The sequence below is a fragment of the Peromyscus leucopus genome, chromosome 8a (genome assembly GCF_004664715.2).
Source record: "Peromyscus leucopus breed LL Stock chromosome 8a, UCI_PerLeu_2.1, whole genome shotgun sequence".
NCBI lineage: Eukaryota > Metazoa > Chordata > Mammalia > Rodentia > Cricetidae > Peromyscus > Peromyscus leucopus.
In genome coordinates this window covers 19574312-19583166 of record NC_051085.1, presented here as the reverse complement: position 1 = coordinate 19583166, position 8855 = coordinate 19574312, and the positions used below count along the sequence as shown (strand labels likewise).

Here is an 8855-nt window from a genome sequence, read left to right as displayed (position 1 = left end):
AGGTACCAAGTTCGTTTGAAATAAAAAGGGAGAGCCACGGTGACATCGCCTATCCCAGCAGTAAGTCTGAAATGTTAAAGTGAGTGCTTCAGAATGATCAGACCATGTGGAAGACTGAGACAGACATGTACTACGTTCTGTTTCATTTATTTGTTTGTATTATTTGGGTTTTGTTTAGTTTTGAGTTATTTTAGGTTTTGTCTCAAAGGCAGATTCTCTCTCTCTGCAGTCCTGCTTAGAACTCAAGATCCTCCTGCCTCTGCCTACTGAATAGAATTATAGGTATGTGCAGCCATGCCTAGACTAATGTCCACCTGAACATAGACTTCAGAATCAACAAAGTGACCTTGGATTTGAAATTCACTAAGAAAAGTATGTGAAAAAAAAGCCATTTAGCATTTCCAATTTTATTTTACTTAACTACAAACTAGCCTTTGCAGATTATTAAACTCCAAAATGAGTTGTCAAGAAATCTACCAAGCACAGAGAAGATAAAGAAATTAAAATAGTGTTACTTATTTATTTGACCCATATATTCACCCTATAACAAAGAAAAAATAAGATTTGTTATTCTTTTTTCTTCTTTCCATACTAGGCACTGGACTCACTTCCTTACAGCCCAACTGAGTTAATGACTCTTACATCACCCTTTTTCCGCACCTTGGATGACTCTGTTTTTTACCTTACCTTGTAAAATTTTGTTTGCATGCTTGCTTTCCTGTTCTAGACTACGATCTTTTGGAGAACAGGGCATATATTGTTAGCATGGCATTTCCAATGACTAATGCTATGCTGGGACATATTTTGATTGTTAATTGAATGTGTCAACTTGCCTCGGCAATGGGGTATGCAGCAATTAGCCATAGTCATTATTCAGGGTGTGTCTGTGCAGATGTTTGGAAATGAGATTGAAATCTGTATCTAGTCTCCAGCTCGCTCAACACAAACCTTGAGACTTCCTCCATGATAATACAAACCAATTCATTACCTAAGATTTTATTTTTAATTTTTCATTATATGTTTATGTGTGCATTGATTGTGAGTTTGTTACATGAGTGCTGTGCCTCAGAGGGCCTGAAGAAAGTTTGTCAGGCGCCTATGGAATTGGAGTTGTTAGGGTTTCTGTGGAATGAAGAGTACCTTGGCAGAATGGGCGGGGGAGGGTAAAGAATGCTGTAGAAACCACACCATGCAACATATCACACACAAGAAATTTATTGAGGGGGGACTCAAAAGGCAGCCTCCAAGTGGGGATAAAAGTGAGAGGGGGGAGGGAGGGAGAGAGAGAGAGAGAGCAGGCTATGATGTTGGGGACTTTTTAAAGGGCACTCATGTCGCATTGGGCATCTGGTGATGACTTCTGGCGCTTACTCACTGAAGGTGAGCTGGGAGAGGGGCACCTGATTCCTAACAGGAGTTATGGATGGATGTGAGCTGCCCAGCATGGCTGCTGGGAAAGGAACTTGGGATCTCTGCAAGAGTAGTATGTGTTCTTGACTTCTGAGCCATCTCTCCAGCTCCTAAACCAATGGTTTACAGCAATGTTCTCTCTATAGATAACACTGACTGGTATCTTAGAACACTGAGTGAACTTAGCTGATCTTTCCAAATAGAAAACCTTCATAACAACTCTTGGCAGTTTTGCCTTGGTCATTTTGCCTTCTGAAAAACAAAAGATTTCTGACATTTCAAATTTCCCCAAATGAAAATGATCTCAGATCCTGTTATTGAATATACTTAAGTGAGCAAAATCTTTACTTATTTTATATATTATCCAGGTGGGAAAACTCTTATTTATTTGTTTTGGTTTTGAATTTCCTGCTACACAGCCCTGGCTAGCTTTGAACTCTCTATCCTCTGTCCTTGATCTCCCCGTTGCTAAGAATCCATCATGCCCAGCTTTTAAACATTTGCCTGGGAAGAATCAGTTTAAGGTTTTAAACTAAACTTCTCTTTGATCCTGAAATTAATTTCTAATAAATAAATTCAGATCTGGGTTTGACTGGAGGTTGGTGAGAGATAAAAATGTCAAAATGACTTTCTGGATATTAAACAGTTGTAAAAGAGTGTGTGACTAAGACACAAATTTTCTTAAAATATAAGAGGTTTAAAGAATTAAGGGAAACCTGGTTTGGGTTTGATTGACTGAAAATATTTACAACCCAATGAACATCCTCTTCTCCATGTCTTCCTTAAAGCTTCTCTCTTGCAAATGCTTATCCTCAGTGAACTCAGCATCCAGGAGAGCCATGTCAGGAATGAGAAAGGAGTTGAATAGAGATTCGTTGTTTCTGACACTAGCAAACCATGAAGATCACAATACACCATTCCAGTCTTTTTTCAGAAACTCATTCACTAAAAAAAAAAAAAAAAATGAGGCTATTTTCAAATGATCTGCAAATCACATTTTTGAAACATTAAACCATTGGTATTTGGGTCTTCATTGCTAAACATATTAGTTCTAGATTTAAGAATTGTCATGCCAGGCAGGATGGCTCTGCAGGTAAAGGCATTTGCCTCCAAGCCAGATGATCTGAGTTCAATTCCCAGAATATACATGGTGGAAGGAGAGACTCACTCCAAAAGTTGTTCTCTAACTCCACACGCAAATAATTATGTGATCCTTTACTTTTTATAGTGTTAAATAGAACTATGGTTTCTTTGTAAGTGTATATACTTTCTAGGAGAGAATATATATACATATACAAATTTATATATATAATATATATATACATATACATATTATTAAAGCCCCAGAAAAGTCAATGAATGTATATTAAAACAATCTTCCCAGAGATGCTTCTTGTTTTCATGAAAACTGTGAGCTCTCATATTGATTCATCTGGTCTTAAGTTTGGAGGCAAGACCACATTGCAAGTATTGAATAAACACTTTTACCCACTCTTTTTATATTTTTTACTTGGACATTGTTCTTGATGAAGCAGTAATTATTGAGTTTGAGGACTGGTATTTTGTTTTATTTTTTTATTTTTATTATTTATGTGTATGGTTGTGTGAATGTGTGTGCATAAAGTACATGCAGGTCCCTTTCAAGACCAGAAATGGGCATGGGTTCCCCTGGAGCTGGAGTTACAGGCATTTATGAGCCACTGGACATGGGTTTGAGAATCCCAACACCAGTCCTCACAATAGAATGGCAAGCACTGTGAAACATTGAGCCACCCCTCCAGCCTGAGCTGAGTATCCTGTGTAAGAGCTCTGTAATTAGTAAAAATAAAATGTTCACTAGTCAGCTGTAAGCTGGTGAAAGGTCACAAACAGGCAACTGCAGAAGATCCCAGGGTATGCATGACCAGGCAAGCTCACCACCAGACAGACCACTATGGTCTGTTCTGCACAGACATCGAATCGTTAGCTGAGTCAATAACTGGAGCTCCCAAAGCTGCTTCCCCAACACAAATGATGACTTTTAATAGGCTTGTCCTGATTCTTTAGTAGAGAGCGGGTGGGGGGGGGGGGGGGGGGTGGATATCAGCGGATGGGAATTGCAATGTTACCATACGTCATGGTCAGTAGGAAACAATGACTGAGCACTTAACATGTGAAGGGCAATACACTAGGCTGGTGGACACAAAATATAAGTACTTGTACATATCTGTCCAAAACTTGGAGTTTGGTAGACAATAATGAGTAGTCTCCTTCTCCACATATGTGTATGTGTTTCTTTACACGTTTACGGTGGTGCACATACACAGAGAGACACACACACACACACACAAAGGTGTGCATATATAATGACCCCTGCTAATAACTCAGAAAATGAAAGAAGCATAGAAGAAATACTCGGACGCTTATAAAAAAGCAATGACTATCTCACAGTCTTTGAGAATGACCTGTCTCCTTTCATTCAGGTAGGAGGAAGCATGATACATTTTTTTGTTGATGCTGTGATTTAAGTGATCAGAGTCCCAGATGAGGCAGCAATGATAAGGATGAACACAGAAAGTCAGAAACTTTGGAGACTTAATTGCTGTGCTCTTACTATCCCTCCCTGCAAGCTCTCCCTGACAGCCCGTCGATGGAAATGCTCCTCTAGTGTCAAGTCAAGGGTTACACTTTTCCCAAAACACAGCACAGACCAACATTTTAATAAAATGAAGTACAAAAAAAAATAGGAAAATGAAATAAACAAACATTCTCAAAATAAAGTTAATTTTTATTACAAAATCTATCAAACATGCAATTCTATTTTTAATTAATAGAATAAATCAAATGCGGATTAAAAAACAAACACGCACACAAAAAAGTGAGGCCAGTGCAGTAGCTCAGTAAAGTGTTTGCCACACAAGTATGAGGACCTGAGCCCCACACCCAGACCTCATGAAAAGAACAAACCACATGGCAGGGACACTTGTAATCTCAGTGCTGGTAAGACAGACACAGGAGGATGGCCAGGACTTGCTGGTCAGCCAGCCATGCTTACTCAGTGAATATCACTCACTCCAGTGAGAGACCCTGTCTCAAAAATAAAGCACACAGCTCCTGAGGAATGACAGACAAAGGTTTTCCTCTGAACTCTACAGACATACATATGAACACACACACACACACACACACACACACACACACACACACATACACACATGCATACATATGCACAACTATAAATGCTGTTCATTACAAAGTGTGCATGGCATGACACAATATGGAGAATTACTAGTGTATGTCTAACATTTTGTTCATTCACCATTCTGACTAGGCAAATGTCTCTCATGAAGTAGTCACTCTCAGAAATAAAAACATATTCCTATACTTTAAATAAATCATATGCATGGATACTTAGGGTTATTTAAAAAAAATTGTGTCTGGGTGTTTAGTCTGCAAGTATGTCTGTGCACCACATGCATGCAGTGCCTTTGGAGGACAGAAGAGGGCATTGGATCCCATGGAACTGGAGTTACAGACAGTTGTAAGCAGCCATGTGGGTGCTGTGAAAAGATCCTGGGTCCTTTAGAAGGTCAGTGCTCTTAACTCCTGAGCCATCTTTCTAGACCTCAACATTTAGTTTTTTAATGACAAATGAGCTTGATTTTTGCTTGTTAGCTTATCTATTAAAGATTGTATTGATGGCAGCTGTACTAGTAGCCAAGAATAATGTGTGGGGTAGGGTAGGGTTGGGGGTTCAGACAGGGTTTTTCTGGGTAACAGCTCTGGCTGTCCTGGAACTCAACTTGTTGGTCTGGCAGGCCTCGAACTCACAGAGCCTCTGCCTCCCTTCCAAGCACTGAAAGTGCTTGTGTGCGCCGCCGCCACCACCACCACACGTCGAAGAAAATGTATTTGTAACTATTGCTTTGTTTTAATTATATGTATAATAAACAGCATCTCAGATATTTGAAAAAAATCCACTGGACCCATATATAAATTTTCAGGCTTGCTGATTCAGAAATGAAACAAAGGATGTTGCATTTTTAAAGTTCATAACTATTCCCAAAGCAATTCTGATACTTTTTCCTGTAAAGTGACAGCTAAATCTGTGGCTTTTAAAGTTCATTGTGCTTGTGTATCTTTTGGGGACTAAACCCAGGACCCTGAGCATGCTATTTTTTCTTACCAGTGATCTACCATTGAGCTATATCCCCAACCCTATATTATCTTTCCCTAAGGAAACGGGTGTACAGATGTATTCTGCTGTGCATAGGATTTCCATATGACCCACACTAGCAGTGACCTGAGGATAACGATCTAGGCTCTGGTCTCTGCTATACACTTTAACACTGCAGCATGGCCAAATTGCTCTAGACATGTCTAGACGCCTACTGTCGGTATGTGTTTTTCTCTCTCAAACAAATTGCAGATCGCACCATTCCAGATCACAACTTCAATAGTCCTGATAGAAACACTGGCCTCACCCTACCCCTTGTCATCTCTGCTTCAGCTTCCTGCAGTTTTTGTTTTGTTTTTAACAGTCCTTATTATATTTGTCATATGACAACTAACATTCATTCAAGTAAGTCTTTGCCCCTAAAATATATTTCCATTGGAGTGAACTGAGTGTTTTCCTTTCTGACTACCTGAGCAATGTTGTATGTGCGCAGTGGCATTTCATCTGAGACCTGATTCCTGGTGACTCGGTAGTGATAAAGCCATGTAGCTAACTCCCAGTGCCTCCACAGCTTCTTTTCTCACTGTTCACTACTGAAAATAATCCAAACATTGTGTTCCGTTCAGCTGCAACAATTGTCCATTGGTAGTTAATGCGTAAAATCACTGAGCTGGCTAAAAGAGCACAAGACAGATAGATACCTGAAGACAGCCGGGATGTAGAAAGCCTTGAGGAAGAGGAATCAATAAAGAGATCAAACGCAGCTGAGTATGTAGGATCTACAAGCAATAGGTAGAGGGGAAGGAGCCAGAGGGAACCAGATTCAAAGCCAAGACTTGAAAATTTCAAGGAAAGAGCAATAAGCAGTTTCAAATGTTTCGGAAAACTCATCAAACCGGGACTCTCTACTTGAAAAGTTGATTTTAACTCTTAGTCCTTGACTGACAGACTCCACAGGAGCGGACTACAGCAGAAGGTAAGCACAAGAAGACACAGGGGTGGGTTTCCGGCACACTGTTGAGTGGCGCCTTCAGGAGTTAATGGATGACTGTGATTTAAGTTTGGCTGTGTAACAGAGGAGGGAAAAGGAAGACAGAAGAGCTTACAGAACAGCAGCGCGGCAGCTGCTTGTGTTTTTCTTTTCCTCGTGGACGGTCTTGCTTACATGTTGAAAGGGCGCTTGAAAAAGACGGCAATACGTAAAGCAAGACCTGGAAGCAGAAAGCAAATGCCCACTAAGAATAGGAATGGAGACACGGGTGGGATGATGCTGGAGCGCGGTCCTGAGTTTGCCAGGAGAGGTGTGCCGAGGTGGCAGGGCGGGGCAAGCATCCCGCTGTAAATGGTGGAGGCAGAGAGGAAGGTTCGGAATAAACCGTCTGACAGACTGGAGGGAAGGAAGCATTTCTTTGGAAAGTCAGAGTACTTGCTACCTCCTTTTGATTCGTTGCAGTTTTCTGGCTTTTAAAAGGATGCAAAATGACCACAGTTGGTTACTCACTTTTGATTAGGATCTCAAGAGGACAATTCACAAGGTGCATGTTTACTCTCTCGTATGTCTTCCTTGGGATTTCCTGAGCTTTCCGTTCTCACCAAAGGCAGTTATTAGTATTGTGTTTGCTGTATACCTTTCCAAAAGACAGAAAGTCAGATACTTGAAAACTTCATGGTCATAGCAGAGTCAATACCACGAAATCATAACTTTCAACATTACCATCAGATAATTTTATTTATTTTCTTTTTTTCCTTTCTTTAAATCATTGTTTTTATGTTTTTTTTTTTTTATTTTTAGGTTTAAAGTTTTATTTATGTAAGGTAAATGTACACAAAAACTTTGTACTTAATCAAAAAGTAATGTCTACGTACTACATAAAATTCTAAGTTCTTTTTATCTTAGATCTAAAGGGAACTCAAATAACTACACAAAATCATTTTACTTAATAACTATCACAAGATGATGCACTGCCTTTTTTTTTTTAAAGCTGATTTGTGTATTAAGCTTTCTGGAAGCTATTCTAAGATTTTTATCAATGTCTAATACTTCTCAGAAGATATTATATTGGGTCACTTATGAAATATGTAAAACACAAAAGAGAAAAGGCTTAACATTTTTAGTATTTTCTTCACCGACGCAGCATGCGTAGTTTTCACCCTGGTGTGTCTCCAAGGAGAAGCACTGTGTCCTTAGGTGGCGCTCAGCATCCTGTTTACAGCCTCCATCCCTGTAAACCTGGAAGCGAGAACTTCCCACATCACAGCGGCAGGCTCGTGTGAGTGGATAACATCCTGTGTAAAAAGCATTTGAGTTTCTAAGATCATAACACCATGTTCTATGAACTCGTGGGAGAATTTTCTCACCGGAGCTGAAACAATTGGCCATCACACGTTTTTGAAGTTCAGAAGAGTCCTTTTGGGTTTCAAAGATTTCTCACTACAGGAACAAAATAGGCTAGAATTTTCACACAACCATTTGAGTGCCCGTTGTTGGATGTGGGCAAACACACTTGTCATAAATCAGCATCTTTGTGCTTTTAATAACCTTAGCTGGAGGTCAGAGGTGATGGTCTAATTTAGTTGGTCTTCAATTCTTCACGCCAAGCAAGGAAATGCTATGTTCATCTAGGGTGAGAACAAGAAAGAATATGAACACAAATATCCTTGGGAATACTTAGCTAACACAAATTTTGGAATATACCTCCTCAAACAACTTTGCTCTATGTTGAATATCATCGGATGCTCTTCCTTCACCCCACTATTGGGACAAGTTGTCCCAACACCTTGATTTGTCAGATAGAGCCAAACTTTAACTCTTTCAGTGTGTTTTAAATTATTTACACAAAAGTTCATGCTCCTTAAAACAAGAAACTTAATGAGATCATAACTCTGAGAGCAAAAGCTTCTTTACTTACACATTTTTCCCTCAGTCTCCGCAAAGTCCAGTGGCAACTTGTTCTCTCTCAATACTGGGTCCTGGGGACAAGAAACCGCAGACCTGCAAGGAGAGGAAATCAGTCATAGTTACTCTAAAATTAAAGTACCTATTCCTGCCTTACAGTTTATCAGATGGTTGGGCCGGATGCTGATTGTTTGAAAACTCTGTCTAAACATAGTGTATTCCCTAAAGGAATGTTAGCAACCAAACAACAGCTTCTAGTGACAACATCCTAAATTTTATTAACATAGGAAGACAAAGGAGTAAACAGACAGAGTGCTTGTCAGCATATGTATTTCCTGGGAGAGCTAAGCCCCTGGAAGAATATGATTTATGATCTTTACTGTAGATTATTAA

General features: G+C 39.6%; 1 long non-coding RNA gene across 1 annotated transcript; it reads right to left on the bottom strand.

Moving 5' to 3' along the window:
• Positions 1 to 2182: 2182 nt before the first annotated feature.
• On the bottom strand, positions 2183 to 8595 carry LOC114692551. Its single transcript, XR_003734447.2, has 4 exons — positions 8476 to 8595; positions 7925 to 8185; positions 7068 to 7194; positions 2183 to 2355 (listed from the first exon to the last, which is right to left on the bottom strand). It is a non-coding gene; the product is annotated as an uncharacterized LOC114692551 (long non-coding RNA).
• Between the last annotated feature and the right edge of the window lie 260 nt (positions 8596 to 8855).